Here is an 18,155-nt window from a genome sequence, read left to right on the forward strand (position 1 = left end):
GCTATGTTCAGATGACCGCTTGTGAGAAGTGGTCTCCTGTTTGTTTCCTCCCCCACACCATCTGCCATGATGGTTCTTAAAGCAAAGAGACTGTTTTAAGTACTCTTTGCATTCAGCCTGAAACCCCTTCCTTTTTATTCCTACCCGTTAGCCCTTGTCCTCCTCTCAGAGTCAGAGAGAACATCTGTGGTGGCTGTTTAGAGGATTGCAGACCGCTCTCATCTCCACACATACCCCTTCTCCTTTGCAAGCTAAGCATGTTCTTCCTACAGCTTGGCTGCCAGCTCTCTTATCATCCTGGTAATGCTCCTCTGAACCCGGCCCAGCTTCTCCCTTGGTCAGGACCGGACATGAGATGCAAAGGGTGATCTTGGGCAGAATCCTCCCTTTTGGCAGCTGCATCAGACGGCTTGCTCACGTTCAGCTGGTAGTGTACCGGGACCCCATGATCCTTCTCACACTACTGCCATTAAGCAGGTCTCTCTGATCCTGTGTCCCTGCATTCCATTTCTCCTACCCAGAAGCAGGACCTCACGCTTGTCAAAGTGAGCATCATCCTGTCAGATCTAGCCTAGTGGTCCAGTCTGTCGAGGGTGTTGTGAATTGAGATTTTGTCCTCCAAGGTATTAGCCAATCCCCATAGCTTGATATCATCTACATCTTTCATAAGCATCCCTTGCAGTCCATTGTTTATAAAAACAGGGCACAGCACTGGGCTGAAGACAGAGCTCTAGGAGACCCCACTTGATATTTCTGTCCAGGATGAGGCACATCCACTTCCGAGCATCCTTTGGGTGCACCTTTTCAACCGGTAGCAAAGTCTCCTCTGGCCCCCACTTTTCCTTCTTGTCCAGAAGGATATTATGGGAAGCTTTGTTTACTGGGATCCAGGTGCATGTCATCCCCATCTCTTGGTCTATCAAACTTGTCTCTCCATCACAGATAAAGAGAAGGTTAGTCCAGTATGACTTGTTTTTGGCCCATGCTCACAATCAGTTCTAGTTCTTTGCCCAGGAGTTACACCGACTGGCCTGTGGTTTCCTAGGTCCCTCCACTTTCCATTATTTAGTATTGGGATCATGTCAGCAAAGGGTGGTGGCACTGATCACTGAAACCTCTTCTCTCCACCACTGAATGCCTCCTTCTCCTTCTCTTTGACACCTCGGACTTCTCACTTTTGCTCGGCTGCTCTTGAGCATCTTGTTGCATCTCTCAGGATTAGAAACTTGACTGTTTTTACAAGTTCTCCCAGGCAAAGTGTCTTTGGGCGCAAGCCCTGTCCCCCTCCTCCCACCCCCAATCAAGCTTTTTGGTTCCATGGGAGAGCCAAGGCTCAGCCTGGTTTGTCAGGAATTAAGGTGGTGTTAGCTGTCCTCCAGCCCCTAACTCTGCCCCGTCTGTCAGTTTAGGGCCTTCAAAGAATTTAAGCTTTCTTTCTCTCCATTCCGAGCCCCTTCCCATTTTGACAGTTGTGTCTTGGTAGCTGAAACAGAATGTGATTCTGTTTTCAAGAAATACAGATGTGAAGAAAATGCTCTTCAAGAACCACTGGTCTAGTAGTCAAGTTTTTGTGTGAATGCTTAATTAATCAAAGAGCAGCTAATTAGCAGCTTGAAAAGGAGTTAGATTAGCTGCACTGGCTCTCAGAAATAGTAAAGAAGCAACCGTAAATCTAATTTAATTAAATCAGCATGCCCTCTGAAGCTTCTTGAGAGGAGGCAGCTCAGTAGCATTAGATAGCTATCCAATTTTTATCTGGCCCTTCTTCTTTCTGGAGAATGGTCCCTTGGAAGGAAGGGCAGGTGCCTTGGAGCTGAGGCACGGGGAGTAGCCAAAGTGGGCCCTGGTGGTCCTCAGCATGTACCTGGAAGGGAATGAGTGAGCAGAAGAGCCAGACGAAAATGGGGTCAGTGGTGAGGTTATGCTCGGCTGATCACTAGGCCACGTCTAGGCCCCAGGAATGCTCCCCCATCCCAGTTTTCATTTGCCATTTTTTCTGGGCTACTTCTCTATGTTAGAAATAAAGATGATGCTGGAAGTCACATCTGTCATAATATTGTTAGCCTTGGCTTATTGGATTGATTGGATTCACACAACACATCAGACACACAAGATTAATGCTTAGCACAGTGTGGAAGCCCCCCCCCATTTTCCCTCTGCCGGGGGGGGCACTCCCTCCCCCCCACAACACCTTTCTGCCTGGTTCTTTGTTCTGCGTTTCATGGCAAATGTTATGAGAAAACAAAAGAAAAGAGGAAACAGCTGGAGAGAGGAGGACAAAGAAACCACAAGTCACAGGATTGGGGGAGAGAATAGGTAATGCTGGAGGGGTGTGTGTGTGTGTGATTTAAAGTGAATGGACGTTAGGAAGTTATTAAAAGAGGCATGGGCAATCCTGCGCTTTCTCCGGGAACATTCTGAAGGTCAGCCACGTTTCCACTGCAGAAAAACAAGATGCTTGGAGCTTCTTTAAAAAAAAAACATGGTTTTATTGTGGCAGGAACTTCCATGGACTATGGCCTGCTTGAATTGACTTCTGTTTCTTTGCTGGTGGCAGTAAAGCTCCCATGGGTGGCTGTGTGGGAGCAAGGGCCAGGGAGATGGTGGGCTCCCCTTCCTGGGGGGCTAGCAGTCTCTGATTTGGGTGCCTACCCTGTGGACTGGATGGCCTCAAGGGCCCCTTCCTGTTTATCTGAGAGTTTACATCAGGGTTTCTGTCTTCATCCCCACCAGGGTTCAGTCTGAAGACCTCCTAATGCGATTTGCCATGTTTTTATTGGTCTTGGTGAAGTACCCCCACCTGCCCCACCCCTTGAGCTGGGAACTCAGATGGTAGTTCCCATTCTGGTGTCCACCAGCCTTGCTTCTCTGAAGTCTCTGCTTCCTACTGGGGTTCTGCTGTTTCCCTGTTTTTGTGCCCTGACTACATCTTGGTCTTCTCTGAGCACCTGCTCCAGTCCTTGGACTTTTTCCTCCATGGAGTGAGGCAGCCCCAAAAGGGCATTCTCCACTGCCCCCCTCCGCTTTCTTCCCCCTCCCCACTTCTCCTGCCACCCACAAGCAGGTCTTCTTCTGCCAGTTGGCCCCCAGTTCACTCTGTGGGAGTGGAGAACTGGCCCCGAAGGGGCCGCTCTTCACTCCCCTCCTCTCCCAGGGAGGGCAGGAAAAGTGAGGGGAGAGACCGAGGGGAAGTGGGTCTTGGGGGGCTAGTGTTCTCCTCCACAGAGTAGTGGCTGAATCTTTTCCCCAATTCTCTTTCCACAGGGGGGAGGGAAATGGGGTAGAAGTGGCTCCATAGGGAGGGCCGTGGGAGCTTTACTATGGGTTGCCAGCTCAGGAGCTGCCCCTCCTGGCCTTGGCACTGTGGGATGGGCATTCATGGTACATATCCAGCAGTCTTCCAGAGTACTCTGCAACCTGTATCAAGGGACACATATTCAGCAACCTTCCAAAAGACAGCTCAGCACATGTTTAAAATGCCTCCCCCCCACCAGTGGCTTCAATTCTGTAGTGCCCAAGCTGTGGGGGGGCGGGGGGGGGGCTGAACCGGGCAGCTCTGCAACTGGTGCCCCTGCACAGCCTTGCTGTGCGCATGCCTGGAATGAAGAGCTGCTTCCACCCCATTTCCCTTTTCCTGGAGGAAGCAGCTCTTTGGCCACTTGGTGGGGGAGGAGAGTGAGGGATGGTCAATAAACAGGCTGGTCCCCACCCCTGAAATTACCTTGGAGCACTTGATGTCGGATTGACCTCTTGACATGGCTTGCGCTGCCAGAAGTTGGAAAGTGTCACGTTTGATGGGAAGCAAGAAAAAATGGACAGAGGACAACACTGAGTTCACATCCTCAACAAAAGGTTAGCGGGGTGTTTGTGTCTGTGCTGCAGTAAACAGGATGTGCAGATGAGCTGTTGGATACCTTAGATTTTAATAAACGAGGTGCAATAGTAAGGTAGGTGCCATATGAAGATAACCTTAAAGGCAAAGGAGTTGCAGCTGGTGGGGACTTCCTGAAAAGGAAAGAGAAGCTAGAGCCACCTCAGAGAAGACCAGTGAGGAGGGGGCTATCTGAACTGGCAGTTTGTGAAGGAGCTGAGCATAAAAGAGATTTCACTGGAAGTGGAAGGAAGTGCTGAGGGCCAAAGAAGTCTACAAAGTTTCAGCGGAAAGTGAGCTAAGGCTAGCAAGAGAGGTACAATCCAGCAAGAGGGATTTCTTCAAATATGTCAAACAGCCAGGGGAAGACAAAAGAGGCAGTGGGCTTGGATGGCATTGCAATAGGGTTGGCCAAGGCTCTGCATCCAGTTGGAGAGCACTCATCAGGGGAGTCCTGCAGGGGTGTGTCTTGGGGCAAAGTTACTCTGTTTTCTGGACCGTTGGGCCGGTGGGCTGCGTATTGAAGTTCCAGATGGCACCAAATGCCCTTTTCCCCTCTACCACACCTGGGGACCACTGAACAGTTCTGGGCACCATCTTCCCCGAAGGATATTGACAGGTTAGAGAGAATTCATAGGGGGGAACAAAGATAATACAGGGACTTGGGGCAGAGAGGAGGAATGTTCAGGGACATAAGAGGGTGCCTGAGGGAAGAGAGTCAGGAACTCTTTCCTGTTGCCCCAGAAGCTGGGACCAGAAATAATGGGTACAGGCAGTTGCTGCCTGTGAAGAACGAGGTAGTCAGCAATTAAGCGCATTTGCACAAATGGTTTTATGCTGTACCCAGAAGGGGCTGACATGCTTTGATTTCAGTTTAGCTTGAGAGGCAAATCCAGCCCTTGTAGCTGAACGCCCTGGGTTTAGGATGAAGGAACCTAGCCAGCGAGGCTTGGCGTTAAACCAATATTAAAACATTCCTGCCATACAGCAATGGGTGAGCCTAGCCAGGGAGAGAAGTAAATTGTTGTGAATTTGTCTAATCCTGGCACGGCACGTTTTTTGCAGCTGGGAGCATATTTAGGGACTGCGGGCACTGATGAATTTATACCATGAAAGTTGCTGAGTTTGGTTTGCTTTAGGGAGCTTGGGGGGTTCCAGGACAGCAAGCTGGCTGGATGAAGCGACAGGGCCTGTGGGGGGAGAATGGGGTGGTGCTTGGGGCAGCGAGGATCTGCCCTTGTTTTGTCCCTACAGTTTGGCCCCAGAACATCCAGGGAGCTCCAGGGTCAAGTGAGAACTTCAACCTGGGTATCCCTTAAGCAGCACATAAGCTGGCTCATTTTTAAAATTCTCTGAAAGTAGAAAATGTGAAGATCAAAGTCTGGGCTGGATTCCTGATTTCTTTCTCAATAGGATAAAATAGGAGAAGAGCCTTGTTAATGTATGTCCGTGGAGGGAAGCTCAGCCCCATCAGAACATTTGGAAAAGAACGTGGTCCTAGTTAATGTGTATGTGTGTGTGGGGGGGGGGAGCATAACGAGCTTGTCTTGCAGTTCGTGTTCTAATTATCCCTGAGTCTCTGCCTGTGATTTCTTCTGCACGTTTCCCTTAATCAGCTCTACCGGGTTCTGTGGCCCCCTTCTCCTAAGTCACGAGAGCCAATGGGCTTCCTGTTGGGGGTGGGGGTGGGGTTCATAGCAAGGGCATTTTTCATGCTTTGAAGAACCCAGGTAAGTCTTAACACACAAAAAGGGAGGGGAGTCATTACCCAAAGCAAGAAAGCTGCAGTCCCCCCCTTCCTGGCCCCCACCCTCTGAACAGGGATTGGAACAACAGCCTTGGAGCGCCTCCTCTCCTCTCTGGAGTGGGCTGGTCCTCTTCCATCCATCATTAACTGCATCTAGGTGCCTCAAGCTCTGAAGGGTCCTTCTTCCCCCCAAAATGGGGAGGGTCCACATGGCCCCTCAGTGCAAGGACCTGTCTGGTTGCACCATGCATGAGGGAAGCTTCGTGCAGCTCTTGGGTACTCCAGAATTCTTCAGAGACCTGGATGCTAAGCACGGTTTTGTAGGGCATGGCAGGGAGAAAGGGACAGCCATATGTGGTTATTGAAGCCTTCATTTCCCCCCAGTTCTCCTTCTGACTCCAGGAGCTGGAGAGGCAGAATTAGACCAGGGCTTGGCTGCTAGCCCTTCCAAGTTGCCCAGGTCAGGAAACTGATCCCACAAGAACTCCTGGAGCTCTACTTGATTACTTTCACATATAATAACATCCTGAAAGCTTGAAAGAGAATCAAGGTGGGGTTTTCTTGAGTTTCTTTCTCATCCTCTCTTCTTTCCCAGAGCTAGATTGTCATGCGCTGCCTGCCTCTGAATAATGCTCAGACACTGGTTCGATGGATCAGGCTCTGGTTTATTCACAGCGCAGTTACAGCGTCGGAAGAAAAAAGCTGAGAGTGACAGGAGCGCGCCGGTGCGGGGTTTAAATACCCCGCGCCGGTCAGCGCCCCCTCACTCGCGGTCACGTCGCCCCCCTTTGTCCAATACGTTGCCCTGCCAGTGGGTGAGGGGTTGTGAGGCCCCGCTGGCGTTCCGGGATCGCCCATCATCGGGTTTTCTATTCATCCGGTGATTGCTGTCAGCTGGGCGATCTCCGTTGTATTGGCGCTGATGGCTCGGGTGTGCTCCGTGATCCGTTTAGTTATTGTTTGTTGGCCGTTAGTCGTTGTGAGTTGATGGCTACTTATCTTGAGCCCCTTCTCCTATTTCCTTGCTATTGTCATGTGTGCCATTGCGCTGATGACTTCAGCTCAACGGCACTCATGACATACTGCCCCCTGTCCGAATAGTGCTCCCCCCCGGTTTTCTGGTTTTTTTTTTTTTTTCTTTTTTCGGTGGAGCTGTCAAACGGCACTTTTTTTTTTTTTTTCTGAAATTCCCGCCGGAGTAGTTGTCGCCCCTCCCTTTGCTCCTCCCTCTACCACGTGCCTTCCCAGGGTGTGTCCATAGTGCGCATGCCCGGGTCACATCCTGGCGTGCGCATGCTCCAGCCACACCCTGTTTGTTTGGCTCAGTTCGGCGAGGAGAGAGGCGTGGCTGGTCGGGTGCTTATCAGCTCCAGGTAGGACCCTTCTTTTTTTTATTTAAAGTGCGTCGCCTTTGTTATAGCTCCTGGGCGTTGCCCCCAGGTTGCCCTGTTGACTTGCTTGCCACTCCCCCGCGGCCGGGGGGCGGGGGGAGGGTGCTGGCGAACGCTTGTCACCGCCTCGTGGACCCGGGGCGGGGGGAGTGAGTCCCGGGGGGGGGAGGTCCACCCAAGTCGCGGGCTTGGGGGGGCCCTTTCCCTTGGGGCACGGGAGGCGGGGGGGGCCTGCGGGGGGGGGTTTGCAGGGGACGGCTTGCTGACCTTGGTTGTGGCTTGTCGGGGTATGCCCGGTGAAATGCTCTGGTCAGGTCAGGCGCGTTAACGTTGTGCGCCGCCACCCATTCCGGGTGGGGGAAGTGTTTCCACCTGACCAGATAGTGTAGAGTTCCTTGTTGCTTGCGGGAGTCGAGTATGTCCCTTATCTCGAAGTGGTGTTGCCCGTCGATCATCACCGGTGAGGGCTGTGGCGTGCTTGGGTGCCATCGAGAGGTGGTTGCCGGTTTCAGGAGGCTGGTGTGGAACACCGGGTGGAGTCTCCGTAGGTTGTGTGGCAGGTCCAAGCGTATTGCTACCGGGTTCACTATTTGGGTGACTCGGAACGGCCCGATGTACTTAGGCCCCAGTTTTTTCGAGGGTTGGGGTGACTTTAGGAACTTGGTGAATAGGTAGGCCATATCCCCCGCTTGGAATGTCGGTTGTTGGCGCCGGTGCTTGTCGGCCTGCTCTTTGTAGGCTGCCTGTGCATCCTTCAGCGCCGCCGTGATTATTGGCCATGATTCCGCGATCTTCCGTCCCCAGTCGCTAGCGTCCACCTGGGGTTCCGGGGGTTGAGGTAGCTCCGGTATGGGGACGAAGTCGCGCCCCGAGACTACTTCGAACGGAGTTTTCCCCGTGCTCGTGTGGACGGCGTTGTTGTATGCGACTTCGGCGAACGGGAGCAGTTCAGCCCAGTCGTCTTGGTGATAGTTAGTATATGAGCGTATGAATTGCTCTAAGGTGGCATTAAGAACCTCTGTGGCTCCGTCCGTCTGGGGGTGCCAGGCCGTAGATAGGGCCTGTTGGGTCCCCGTCAGCTTTAGGAAGGCCCGCCAGAATTTGGAGGTGAACCGTGTGCCCCTGTTGGTCACCACACGTGCGGGACATCCGTGTAGCCTGTACACGTGGATGAGGAAGAGTTTGGCTAGCTGTTGTGCGGATGGGACCGACGTGCAGGGGATGAAGTGGGCCTGCTTTGAGAAGTAGTCCTTCACCACCCAAATGGCCGTTTTCTTCTGGCTGGGTGGGAGGTCCACTATAAAATCCATAGAGATTTCCTCCCATGGGCGGGAGGGTTCTGCCACCCGTTGTAATAGCCCCGCGGGTTTGCCTGGTGCCCGTTTGGCCCTAGCGCACGTTGGGCAGGACGCTACGTATGCTTTTACGTCTCGCCTGAGCGCGGGCCACCAGAATTGACGCCGTGCTAGGTGTAGGGTCTTGTGGAACCCAAAGTGTCCCGCTTGTTTGGCGTCGTGTGACCTATGCAAGATCGCCTGGCGTTGCGAGTCCGGGACATAGATTCTGCCTTCCCCCCATGCCAGGTCCTGTGCCATCGTTACCTTGTCGGGGTTTGCCAGGAACCAGGGGTCGGTTTTGAGGGCGGCGGCGAGGTCCGTGCGCATTCCCCCTGGTAGTTGCAGTTGGCTTCTTCTGGTCGCAGGTTGTCCCGCCGTCGGCTGCGCCGTAGAGTCGAGCTGCCTCCGAGCGCCGCTTCGGGTGGTCACGGCCATCCCCAGTTGCGAGGCGGATAGGACCGTCCCAATGGTGTCTGGGGCGGGCTCTTCGTCTTGGGGCAGTCGGGAGAGGGCGTCGGCCAGGAAGTTCTTTTTGCCCGGCATGAACTTCAGCTGGAAATTAAAGCGGCTGAAGAATTGGGCCCATCGGACCTGTTTTGGGCTAAGGCGTCTGGGCGTTCGTAGGGCCTCGAGGTTCCGGTGGTCGGTCCAGACCTTGAATGGTTGGGTGGCTCCCTCGAGTAGGTGTCGCCAAGTCTCTAGCGCCGATTTTACCGCGAAGGCTTCTTTCTCCCAGACGTGCCATCGCCTTTCTGTCTCGGAGAACTTCCTTGACAGGTAGGCGCATGGTTTCAGGAGTCCCGTGGGGTCCTTTTGGAGCAGGATGGCCCCCAGGGAGAAGTCTGAGGCGTCGGCTTGGACCACGAACGGCCGTTCTGGGTCCGGGTGCGCGAGGATTGGCTCCGTGGTGAACAGCGCTTTCAGCTTGTTGAATGCGGTCTGGCACGCGGGAGTCCAATTCAACACTGTGCCCGGGTTCTTGGCGCGTCGGGTGTCCCCCACCCCTTTGGTTTTGAGGAGGTCCGTTAGGGGGAGGGCTATCTCTGCGAACCCCCGGGCGAATGACCTGTAAAAATTCGCGAATCCGAGGAAGCTCTGGAGTTGGCGTCTGTTGCGGGGGCGCTCCCAGTTTAGCACCGCCTCGACTTTTGCGGGGTCCATTTCTATGCCGTCCCCGGAGATTCGGTACCCCAGGTAGTCTAGGCGCGCTTTGTGAAACTCGCACTTTGTAGGCTTGGCATAGAGCTGCGCCCCTCTGAGCTTGTCGAGGACTTGCCTGACTAGGGTCACATGTTCCTCGTGCGTTTTTGTGTAAATAAGGACGTCGTCGATGTAGACCAGGACCCCTTTGAACAGATGTTCATGCAGTACCTCATTGATGAGCTGCATGAACACCCCAGGGGCCCCCGCGAGTCCGAAGGGCAGCACTTTGTACTGGAAGGCGCCTAGGGGGCAGTTGAACGCAGTCTTCCATTCGTCCCCCTCCCTGATTCGGATGCGATAGTACGCCTCGCGAAGGTCCAATTTGGAAAAGACTTTGCCCGTGGACAGGTGGGCGAGCATGTCCTTCACCAGGGGTAAGGGGTATTTGTTGGACAGGGAAGCCGCGTTTAGGCCCCGGTAGTCGGTGCAGAGCCGTAGGGTGCCGTCTTTCTTCTCCTGGAATAAGACGGGGGCTCCGACCGGTGAGCATGCTGGCTCTATGAATCCCCTGTCTAGGTTTTTATCGATGAACTCCCGGAGGGTTGCCATCTCCTTCGGGGTCATCGAGTAGATCTTTGGTCTAGGTAAGGGGACGTCGGGCAGTAGGTCGATCCGGCAATCCGTCTTGCGGTGGGGGGGTAGTTGGTCAGCTTCCGCCTCTCCGAAGACCTCGGAGAAGTCGGCGTATTGTTCCGGTAGGTCTGCTGTGGTAGCGGCGTTGTCCTGTGTAGTCGCCTCCGCTCGTCCTACAGTGGGGTTGGTTCTGCCCGCTGGAACTGGTGCCCGATACTCGCCGTCGCCGAATGTGAAGGTGCGGGTCTCCCAGTTGATGCGCGGGTTGTTTGTCGCGAGCCATGGCATCCCCAGGACTGCAATGGGCCGTCCGATGTGAGTGACGACGAACGATGTGCGTTCGGTGTGAGTGCCCATTTGCAGGGTGACCGGCTCGGTTTGCAGCGTGGCTGGTTTCCCTCCCGCTGTAGAACCGTCCAGCTGGTGGAATGCCAACAGCGTGGGGAGGGGGAAGCAGCGGAGGTCGAGTTTGGCGACTAGGTCGGGGTGGATGAGGTTTTTTGAGCACCCCGAGTCCACTAGTGCCGCGGCCGTGGTGGCTCCGTTGCCGGCAGAGAGTTTGATTGCCACCATTATTACGGGGCTTTCGTCGTTCCGTCGAGGTGGTCCGCGCTGCTGTCCCACCGCCTGCCTCGCAACGCGTTTCAGGGCAGGCGGGGAGCTTTTCCCGCCGGCTGGTCGGGGTCTACGTTATCCTCTTCCCCCCAGTAGGCGTCCCAGCCTTCCTCTGGTGTCGCTGTGGCCACGGTCATTCGGCGGTGAGGGGGCGGCCCCAGGTTGGGTGGTTTGGGGCTAATTTTCGGGGTGGGTTTGGGCGCACTGGTCGGCGGTCGGTTGGCGAAGCAATCCACCGTCTTGTGCCCTAGTTTGCCACACTTCCCGCAGGGCTCCCGATTGAATTTCTTTTTTGGGTATATGGGGCCGGCCATCCCCACGTGTGGTGCGGGTACCTTTTTGCCGGCATAGTTTGTGTCTTCCGTGGTTGTCATGAGGAAGGTGCGTGTTCGGCTTTCCCCGCGAGGTGGATCCACCCGTGTAGCGTTTCTGGGTCGTCGCGGTAGAGGGCCCATTGGAGAACGTCGCGATTGAGCCCCCTTTTGAACATTTCCAGCAGGGTGGTCTCGGACCAGTCGCTGACCTTCCCCGCGAGGGCTTTGAACTCCAGGGCGTAGTCTGGGACCGTGCGTGTGCCCTGTTTAAGTCTTTGGAGTGCGCTTTTCGCCCTTACTTTGGCTAGGGGGTCTTCAAAGTAGTTTTTCATCTCATTGATGAAGGCAGGGAAGGTGGCGAGGGCGGGGGAGCTGGACTTGTACAGTTGGACGTACCAGTCCGCCGCCCTGTCTTGTAGTTTGATCGCCACGGCGGCGATCTTGTCGGCTTCTGAGTCGTAGGAGTGTCCGTGCCTCCCCATGAACTCCCTGGCGTTCGTTACGAAGAACGAGAGTTTCGTGGGGTTCCCATCGAAGAAGATGGGGAAGTCCTTTGGGGCCCGGGCGTTTTGCGCGGCCCTGCCTCTCGCTTCCCGGCCTGTGGTGTCGTCCGCCTGGGCCGTCTGCTGACCCTCCGCTGGCCCGTGGGGGTTCAGTGCTTCGCTCGGGGTGTGGGCCTGTGCGGGGACGTCGTTGGGTGGCGCGGGGGGCATAAGCGACTGGAGCATGGTCTGGAGTTCCGTCAGTTGGGCCCGCATAGCCGCGAGTTCAGCTCGTGCCTCCTCGTCCACGGCCCGCGCCGCCGCTGGGGCCGGTTCCGTCGGTGCGTCGGCGGGGGTGGGTTGCCGGCGGGGTTCATCCTCCCTCTGCCGCTGGTCCGCTTCCTCCGCCGTCTGCTGGGTGTCTCCATCGTCCTCCTCTGTGTTGACCGCCGTTGGGCTGTCGCTCCACGCCCGTTGCTGGGGTGCGATGTGGGGCGCGGGGTCCTCCGCTGGTTTCGGAAGGCATGTTGCTCCCTCCCGCGGTCGGGTTGCCTCCGTCGCCATCTCCCCTTGGGGTTGGAGCTGAGGCTCGGGTCGGGTGGGGTGGGCGTCCATGGCTCCGGGAGTCCGCGGTGCCTCTGGCCTTGGTCGGTCCTCCTCTGTCTCTTGCCGTGCGGCTCGCCCTCCTTGCCCGCGTCGCTCCGGCTTCATCTTGCTGGTCTTCTCGCCGTCTATTCCTCCCGCGGCTCGTTGTCGTCCGGTGGGGCTCGGCGAGGCTGAGTTTATGACTCTCAGCTTTATGTCATGCGCTGCCTGCCTCTGAATAATGCTCAGACACTGGTTCGATGGATCAGGCTCTGGTTTATTCACAGCGCAGTTACAGCGTCGGAAGAAAAAAGCTGAGAGTGACAGGAGCGCGCCGGTGCGGGGTTTAAATACCCCGCGCCGGTCAGCGCCCCCTCACTCGCGGTCACGTCGCCCCCCTTTGTCCAATACGTTGCCCTGCCGGTGGGTGAGGGGTTGTGAGGCCCCGCTGGCGTTCCGGGATCGCCCATCATCGGGTTTTCTATTCATCCGGTGATTGCTGTCAGCTGGGCGATCTCCGTTGTATTGGCGCTGATGGCTTGGGTGTGCTCCGTGATCCGTTTAGTTATTGTTTGTTGGCCGTTAGTCGTTGTGAGTTGATGGCTACTTATCTTGAGCCCCTTCTCCTATTTCCTTGCTATTGTCATGTGTGCCATTGCGCTGATGACTTCAGCTCAACGGCACTCATGACATAGATTGAGTTAAGCATACTTAACTGTTCTTGCATTCCTTCTTCAAGGTTATCTCCATATGCCTCCATACCAGCGTAGCTGCAAAGCCAGCTAGCCAGGCCTGTTCCCCACTTTTCCTTTGTCCTTCTCTCTCATTCATTGTGTGGTTTTTCACTGCCCATAGTCTAGTGAAAATTTCTGCATAATTTGAACACTTCCACAGTTTAGTAACACTTTGATTGACCTTAACAATACTATTAACACATCATGGCTTTGGCTTTTTTTCACCCCTAACAAAGTAACTTTGCTGCTTACATGCCCTGGTGCAGACTGGCATTCATGCTGCTGCCCAGCCTCTTCTTGAAGTAATTGGCAAGACCAGTTTGCAGCCAGTGGTAAAGAGCTGGACCTGTCTTTGGTGCCTTGTTAGGAAGAACCCAAAACCAGGCAGGAGGGAGGAGGAGGGAGGAGAGCAGGCAGAGAGCGGTCAGGGTGTGGGCCAAGGAATCAGGCCCTGTTCTCCGCAGGGCTTCCACATGTTGGGGGAGACACACAAGGGCCCTCGGTTCTTGCATCGTGAGCCCATGTCTTCTGGCTTGGCATTCTACTAGAAGGTGTAACAGAGCAGCACACCTGAACTCTCCTGATACTGCATTCAGGAAGCAGGCTTCCCAGGTGGCTGTGTTGGCAGCCCTGGGGGACCAGCGTGCTCAGGAGAGTGGGCAGGATGGAACCTGGCAGGCCTCTAGCATCAAAGCTGTCTTATTTCTCCCACCTGCATCCTTGGGGGCCTAGGGAGGTCCAGATGCCTGAATTTTTCTTGCAGAGGGTCAGAGGACCTTTTCCTGGTTCAAGTGTGCCAAGAGACTCTCTGTCCAGTTCGCTGAGCACTGTAGGTGCCCCCTCTTAAATGCCAGCTGGTGTGCCTGATCTGAGGTGGGCCCCTGCTGTCTGAAACATCTTCGCATGGGAGGGCGGAGGACCCTTCCTTTGATGCTGAGCGTTTTGAGTGAGAGGTTGCACACCGGAACCAGATTCTTTCTGTTGAGAAAGCATGCCGGTCCTGCTCTGCGCCATGCGGATTAGCTAGAAAGACGTGCACGCGCACACACACACACACATATATCTCCTTGGCGTACATATGCTCCCACAATTTCAAAAAGGGTTTTCTTTTGTTGGCAAGAAAAGAAGTGGGAGGCAAGAGGTGTGCTGTTGTGGTTTAGGGAGTTGTCATCCCTAATTTGGAGAGGAGGCTGTAACTGACCTTCCTTCCCCTCAGCTCTGCAGCCTGCAGTATTTGTGCTCCAGATGACCTTCCCACCTGTCCTCTGCGCCCAGTGTGATGCCACTGTTCTCCGGTTCTCTTTAAAATAGGAAATCTGAGCTAGTTAGAGATTGTATTTGTCTGTGGTGATGCAGGAACCAAGGCTCTGTTGGCGCAATATATCAGTCAACAACCTTGATTACTGAATTTGCAGAATAGGTGGAATTATAAACTAACAAAATGGCTGTGTTCACAGGACACGCTAAGCCGCACAACACGAGTGAAGATTAATGCGAACCAAGCTGTGCTTGGTGTGAGAAGACAGGCACCAGGCTGGCTAAGCTCATTAAGCATTTTGTCTGAATGCAGCCTAGAGCAGCTTCTGAATTACATTTCTGAATCTGAATTACCTTTCTCTAGTTCTGTGGGTAAAATTGGGGCAGATGTTCCACTGCCTGCCTGCTTTAAATATGTCCTTCTACTTTGTGGGACTCCAGCACAAGTAACCAGCTTTCAGTAAAAACGCGACAATGCTGAACTAGGAGGGAGCAAAGCAGAACCTTATCTGACTCTGCCGCCCCCCAGTTAGGAAGAGCCGCTCCCTGGTTCTCAGGGGACTGAGCTTGCTGGCAGAAAGCTAGCGTCTCAAGGGAAGGATCCCACTCTTGACTTCTCCCTCTCCCACACATACATGCAACACACAAATGTTCATGTCAGCCCTTTCCGGTAGTGTGAAATGATACAGTCCAGACACAGTTTACGCATCCTGGAAGCCTGAACTTGGCCTTGCTCCCCATTGGAGGAGAAGGAGAGGAGAGAGTGAAAGAATATGTGTTAAACAGAATTAGCCCACAAAAGGTGCTGAGGAGAAATGTCAGTCTGGCGGGGCTTGGCCAAGCCTCCACGTGCAAGGAGGATGTGATGCTGAATCTCGTGTGGTTGGGAGCGCGTCGTGGCCTTCAAGCCTCGAAGCACACCCTCTGGAAAGGACAGCTGTGCCATGAGCCCGTTGCCGGGAGCTCCTCTGGCTTTCCTGAGCTGGGGGGTGTAGCTATCCTTCCTCCCCTGCAACCACAGCTCATGTCAGGGGTACAGCTCAGGAGACGGTTACCCTTTTTCCACCACAGGGTAATTGCAGCTTAGCTTTACGAACTCTTATTTCATGGGCAGGCTTTTTTTACTTCCAACCACAGGCACAAAAATGAGAGGCACAATTCTAGGTTGGCAGAATCCTGGTTTGACAGTAGTGCTTGTGAAAGGGATCTGGGTGACCTTGTTGGCCACCAGTTAAATGGGAGCCAGCAGTGTGATGCCACTTCAGAAAAGGCAGATACTGTCTTGGGGTGCATTAAAAGGAGCACGGAGACCAGGTTCCGGGAAGTACTTGCTCCCCCTTCTTTGCCATGGTCAGACCCCAGACGGAGTCCTCTGCCCAGCTCTGGGCACCGCTGTTCAGAAAGGACAGTGACAGTGGGGGTTGTTCAGAGGAAGGTTCCCAAGATGGGGGAGGGCTGGGGCCTGTTCTGCCTCCAGAATAGATGCCCAAGGGAACTCGGGTCACTTGAGGAACCGCCTCTCCCCGGTTATGTCTCCCTGTCCCACCGGGCAGGAGAGGCACGTCGCGGGTCCCGTCAGCCAGGGAGTTTAGTTGAGTGGGACCCAGGAGGAGACCCTTTTCTGCCATGGTGAGGCTGGCCTCAACCCTGCTGGCCTCCTGGAGGACCCTCAAAACATGGTTTTGCCAACTGCCCTGGGATCCCATGATAGAGTAGAGCCCGCTTGATGGTTACATGATGGTTGACTGGAATGTACTCTCTGCCTAGAGGGGTTTTCCTGCCATTTTGTTTTTTATCTTTATAACTTACTTGGGTTGTTCTTTTTAATAGTTTTTTATCGATTTGGATCGTTTTATTGTGTATGCTGCCCAGAGTCTTTTTGTGAGATGGGCGTCTATATATGTGTGATAAACAAGCAAACAAACGATGGCACACGCAGAAGAGGGAATAGACTGGGTCGAAATCGCAGGGAAGGAGGTTCAGGTTCAGGCTAGAAATCAGGAGGAACTTTCTGACCGTAAGAGCTGTGAGCCAGTGACAGTCTGCCCCAGGACACGCTGAGTTCTCCTTTTCTGGAAGCCTTCAAGGAGAAGCTGGTGGCCAGGCACTGCAGCAAATCCTGCACTGAGCAGCGGGTTGGACTACATGACCTCTGAAGTACTTTCCAACCCTTTGGTTTTATGCAACTTGGAAATCAGGGTCCTCCTTTGGTGAGGAGGCCATAGAATTCCCATAGCAGATGCAGAGAAAGGGGTCTGGAAGGGTGCCAACATCCGCCTTTATTCTAAAGACTTTCTCCTCTGATTTCTTGCTCTTTTTTTTCTGCTTTTTAAAATGATGATGCGCTGCTCCTGATTTTTGATGTAACCCAATTATAGTCGCCATTCAGGGCTGGGAAGCTTCTTTAGAATAAAGCAGTAGCCCCTAGTCTGCTTTCTGAAATTGGTTCGGGATAGTTTTCATTTAATTTAAATTGTAACTCCTGCCTAATTGATTAAAACCTAATTGTCTGCCTGGTTTACAACATCTAAATCAAAATATTATTGTAGCCGTTAAAGCGCTGAAGACTCAGAGCAGCTGTCATGAATAGTCTGGACAGGGAAGGAGGAGAAACAGCGTCTGCCAGGGAGGCAGACAAGCTGCACCTTGGCTCCACACCCGCTGAGTACCGCCCGGGGACCCCAGGGCAAGGCCCTGGCCAGAGGGCCAGACGCTTGGGGCCCCCTTGGAGAGCCTCTGGGGAAGCCCCCGTGATAGAGACCTGCTGCTTTTTCACCCAGAGACCCAGCCTCAAGGCAGGATTACAGTTTTTATGGGCTACCCACACCTCCCCGCCTCTTCCCAGCCCAGCATGGCTTTCCGGAAGAGCCAAGGCAGGAGGCCAGGTTGCGTCTACCACTAAGGGCTGGCCAGTCTCCACAGCCTGGCAGCTTTCTCCCCTTTCCTGGTTCCTGTCCCCTGTGTCCCATCCGGCTCATGGGGTGAGGAGGGCCTTCTTGCCTTCTTTGACCTTGCCATTCTCCTCAAGTTGTCAAGTCGAAATTGCCCAGAACAAGCATTTCTGCCTCTGTGGCCTGTCCTGAGTGGGTCTCACGGACTCCATCTTTCCTACGTGTTCCTTTAAAGCACGCTTAGTACGTGGCACGTGGAAGAAGCGAGGTACAGGTACAGATCAGTGAAGTATAGAGGAACAACTAGCAAAAGTTTTAAAAAACAGAAGCTAGACCCTGTGTTTGTGTGTGTGTGAGAGAGAAGAGCAATGGCTTCCTTAAAACTCTGCCCTGGGCCGAAGTAGGTTTCCATTCGTGGCACTGCAGGCAAGTGAGTAACCGGCCCCAGGCCTGGGGAAGGACCCTCCATGTGGAGCGGCTCCTGGGCCTGACATGGCTTTCTGTAGCTCCAGAGGTTGATGCCGACCAAAATGCCCCAGGGTCCCTCCACCACATCGGTGCATGACCGCGTGTGTCGAGGGTCCACCACTGGGTGGTGTGTATGCATGCGCACATGACCAGATCTGTTTCATTTATTTATTTCTATTTCCTATTTCGTCACCGCCCATCTCACCAAGAGTGACTCTGTTTCTTTTCCTCGGCCAGCGCTGACCATTCTTCCTCTCCTTCCAGGGCTTCTTCCCGGAGAAGGTTGGCCGGCTTCTGATCTCGCAGGCAGAAGCCTCAGAGGCTCGGGGGGGGGGGGCGGGGGGTGAGCTGGAGGATGCCAAGGCCCCCGGCCCTTCAGTGGCTGAGCTGGCAGCCTTGTGCCCAGGTGCTGCTGCCACTGCCAGACCTGCAAGGCTGGCACCAGCCCAGCCAAACCAGCATTTGTGCTCTGGTTGGCTGGGGCATGAGGGGTGGCTAGGAAACGGTGAGGCAGAGGGTCCCGATCCCCAGGGGAAAGGTTTCCAGGGATCTTGCTGCCGTGCCTGCGGGTATTTCCGAAGCAACTGAAAGGAAGGACATCAATGTCCAGCAGTGGCTCTGTTAATTGTCCTTCGTTAGGGCTGGGCCGGAACGCCATCGGTGTTGCAAGAATCGCCTTTCCTCCTC

At 54.3% G+C, this 18,155-nt stretch overlaps 1 protein-coding gene across 3 annotated transcripts in view; it reads left to right on the top strand.

Annotated features, from left to right (window-relative positions):
- The window catches only part of PC (pyruvate carboxylase), a 174,285-nt gene that overhangs the window by 84,662 nt on the left and 71,468 nt on the right, over nucleotides 1-18,155 (top strand). The window lies entirely within an intron of this gene.

The sequence above is a fragment of the Candoia aspera genome, chromosome 17, assembly GCF_035149785.1.
Source record: "Candoia aspera isolate rCanAsp1 chromosome 17, rCanAsp1.hap2, whole genome shotgun sequence".
In the NCBI taxonomy this organism is placed as follows: Eukaryota; Metazoa; Chordata; class Lepidosauria; order Squamata; family Boidae; genus Candoia; species Candoia aspera.